The following is a 4,164-nucleotide window of genomic DNA, read 5'->3' on the forward strand; positions in this document are numbered from 1 at the left end:
AGACATAATACTATGTTCTCAAATTTTGTCGATGTGTCGTCTCAGAGGCATTGACCCTGGCAGTTTTGCAAGTGACAACTACCACATTCAGACACTGATCCACACATGGAAGGTTGAATGACATGTGTATGACAATCAGTTGGAATGGCTTGAACATGAGGGTCATGTCCTTGTTCTAGAATATAGGCTAGTTACTTTTGTAGAAGATAACACAAAAGGATTCCGATGTGGTTGGACTTACTAAATAGGAGGAGAAGAGGACAACAAGCTAACTAAGATACACAAGAAAGACAAAACATAGCTGCTCGAGATGCACGAGATAGTTTTTTTTTTAGCAGGTTGAAACAATCATTTTATTTTATTTTTTTGTAAATTAGCAGGTTGAAAAACAATCAATGGATTGCATGTTTATCTCAGAGATAAATTTATGCTTTTAATATATTGGATGTTTTAATTATATTAGTTGTTTTAATTGTATTGGTAAGAATATTATTTATTTTTAAATTTATTATACATATTTTTATTGTACTCGTGGGAACATATGCATTATATATTTCTATTGATGGCATCTTTATATTTATTGCTAGGTTATTATTTGATGAAAAAAATACTTAATTTTTCTATATTTTGCTGAAAATAAAACAAATAAATAAACTAAAATTTAACTTTTTAACTAAATACAACAAAATCAACAAAAATATCCAACTACAAAAATAAATCAATTTGTTTTAAAAAAACAAAAACAAAATTGGAGCGGCTGAGCCAATGGACGGCTCCCAGACTGGGGCCGCAGGGGCATTGGGCGGCCCTTAATCTTTGGAGCTGCATGGAATTGGGCGACCCAGCTAGATCTGGAGTTCCCTATAAATAATGATTTTGGGATTTATTTCTTTTGGAATTATTGTATAAAATAAAAATTTTGGATAGAAATTAGTCAAAAAAAAAAAAAAGTACTTGAAAAGAAAGCACTTAATGCACCCAAAAAATGTACTTCAAATGAACTTTATTACACTAAAAAAGCAAAAATGGGTGTCTAAATTGCTGCTGGTAGCATTTCGGCAGAGGTGCTGCCGGGGCTATATTTAGCCGTGTGATGTCCAAACAATAAATCCAAACCGTTAGATGTTTAATCTATATTATAATCTACTTGGAGACCAAATTTTACATTTTTTGGAATTTTTTTACTATATATTAAGCTGGTTTGAAAACCGCTGATTTCAGTAAATTTCTGCAGCATTGAAATCAGCGGTTTTCAAACCAGCTTAATATATAGTAAAAAAATTCAAAAAAATGTAAAATTTGGTCTCCAAGTAGATTATAATATAGATTAAACATCTAACGGTTTAGATTTATCGTTTAAACATCAAAAAATAGAAAAAACAGTGGCAGCACCGCCGGCAGAAATGCTGCCGGCAGCAAATTAGCCACAGCCAGGAAAAATATATACAATCGAGGAGAATTTAACAATAGATTATTCAAGCTCTATTAGAAGTTATATTGAAATTTTATCCAAAATAAAATATATATAGATGATAATTATTACATATAAATAATATAGTTGTATACAATATTTTAATAAGAAACTTTTTGATATTACATGTATAATACTTTTCTTTCATGATAGAAAAATAAAAAATCATAAATTCAATACTAGATACTTAGATATCCAAGTTGCCTCGACCTTTTTCTTGTCCTTGTAGGAGCAGGATCTTATAACTCACTAAGTACTCACAATAAAGATGCATAAAAAGTGAAGGTAACATATATCCGTTGTCAACGGAAATCAAAGAAGAGAGAGAATTTATAAACGAATTTGATATAAATATATCCATTTTTTTCTTTGCAATATTTTCTTTAGTAACTTTCTTTATTGGATAAATTTGCATTTATTGTGTGGAGATAAGAAGGAGAGAATTTAAAGACAAATCTGATATAAATATATCAATTTTATTTTTTCAAGTCTTAAAAATGTGCAATTTAACAGTGAAGATAGTATATATGCATATTCAATCGAGGATGCATCCGAGTACAGCGAAGAAACCAACCTATGGACTTTTTATTTGATACATCATTTATTTTGTTGCAACACTTTGTTCAGTGAATATCTTTATTACTATATTTATTAAATAAGTTTGCATTTATTGTGTGGAGATAAGAAAGACAAAACTAATATAAAAAGATAAAAGTTTTTCTTTTTCAATGACAGAATCATACTCTAAAAACAACACATTCCCAAAAAGAATACCCTGAAGTGTTCAAACGATGGATAAATAAATCAATTACTTAACGACATACATTATTTTGCCAATACATAGAGCAAATCTTATACTGAAAACAAATTAACTAGAGTGATAATAGGGACATACATTTCAAACTGACTAATGCCCATTTTTCATTTGGTATCAGTAAAATGGTGAATAAAATCAGTCAAATTTATGTATGATGAACCTCCTTCCATTGCTTTCTTTGCTTTCTCAGAAAAATCTCTAATCCTCTGTCTTCTTTCATCTGCTTCAATTCCTCCATCCATTAGATCGGACACCGCCTTCGTGATATCATCGCTCTTCACTGTGACAACATCAAAAATAGCATAGTCCGGCACTTCTACACCGAGACTAACTCCGATTTTGAGAACATCCACAACCAATTTCTCATTGACAAATTGATCTGCAAATCGTGGCCAAGTGATCATCGGTACTCCCATAGAAATTGCCTCTAGAATCGAGTTCCATCCACAATGAGTTATAAACCCTCCAATTGCCATGTGTGACAAAATAACCATCTGAGGAGCCCATCCGACAATAATAAGACCTCTATCCTTTGTTCTCTCTTTAAACCCTTCAGATAACCATTTTTCAACCTCGGGATTCATTTCTATCTTCTTAATCACCCATATGAATGGTTTGTTTGATGCCTCTAAGGCACTCCCAAATTCCATAAGTTGCTGAGTTCTTGTATTTGCCATACTACCAGAGCTAATGTACAAAACCGACGCAGCATCCCTGTCATTGAGCCAGGTTAGCACTCGATCCCTTTGATCAATTGCCTCTTTATTTCCCCGACCTACTTTCATTTCAGAATCCTTGTCATAAAGGCAAATTGGCCCGATTGCCCAAACCTTTTTCCCTATCACATTCTCATAATTTTCAACAAACAGCTGCTCCAACTCGAGGAAGGTATTTATTACCACCCCATCTGCTGTCGACTCTTCCTCGAGACATTTCTTCTTCAAATCCTCAAGGAATGGGTTACTAAGGAAGCCTGGTGACTGAAATTTGTTGACTTCTAACTTAATAGGAAAAGCCGGCACGGTGACATATTCATTTTCATCGGTTATGCTATCATACACCTTGTGATGTACAAGATTATGTTCGGTAGATATATAAAAGCAGCTTGGTCCATGAAATATTACCCTTGGTATGCCGAACTTTCGTGCGACAGGACCCGTCCATCCATTGCACTTGTCGGTGATCATGCAATATGGTGGTCGCTCAAGGCTTCCAAGAAAATCTTCCAAGGGCTCATGGAGTGAGAAAATGGCATCAAAGAAACCCCTGATGAGGCTATGGTCTGTAATACAATCGAGACTTTCCGACCCAGGCGGCAACCCAAACTTTACAGCGGGAAAACTGAGTTCAACGAATTGTATGGTGAGATTTGCCTCTTTTGCTTGCTTGATTATGGGTTGGATACGATTGGCATTTTCTGGTGTGATTATAAGGCTTATGCGCACCCCACGCTCAGCTAGGATGAGCCCGAGGTCAACCATGGGGATAATATGGCCTTGAGCAAGTAGTGGGACTAAGACGAAATGAGGTTCTTTTGATTCTCCTCTGAAGCAAGTCATGTTTTCGATATGTTTTAGTGGATCTAGCTCTAAGCTCTTTTTGTGTGAAGGTATTTTTAAGATAGGAGCTCCTGAATGAGAAAGGATATATAATTTGTACGATAAGGTAGGAGGAAAGTCTGAGGTTAGGTGCATGGGTACCACGTGCCCGCACTCCAGTGAAATATTTGAGTATTGATCCATGTCATCCACCTCTTTCTCCATTTCAAGCTGAAATGGAAACTTCAGGGGAAAACAATCACCTGTATGACCAAAGAGCCAGCATTTGCACTTCATATGATTAAATGTATTTTTACACCCAAGTATGAATTAGTACA

At 34.7% G+C, this 4,164-nt stretch overlaps 1 pseudogene across 1 annotated transcript; it reads right to left on the reverse strand.

Moving 5' to 3' along the window:
- Window positions 1–2,252: 2,252 nt before the first annotated feature.
- LOC144562593 (UDP-glycosyltransferase 73E1 pseudogene) lies at window positions 2,253–3,940 on the reverse strand (annotated as a pseudogene). The gene has a single exon (XR_013514167.1). The product of XR_013514167.1 is annotated as a UDP-glycosyltransferase 73E1 pseudogene (transcript).
- Window positions 3,941–4,164: the final 224 nt, after the last annotated feature.

The sequence above is a fragment of the Carex rostrata genome, chromosome 12 (genome assembly GCF_964058835.1).
Source record: "Carex rostrata chromosome 12, lpCarRost1.2, whole genome shotgun sequence".
Classification (NCBI taxonomy): domain Eukaryota; kingdom Viridiplantae; phylum Streptophyta; class Magnoliopsida; order Poales; family Cyperaceae; genus Carex; species Carex rostrata.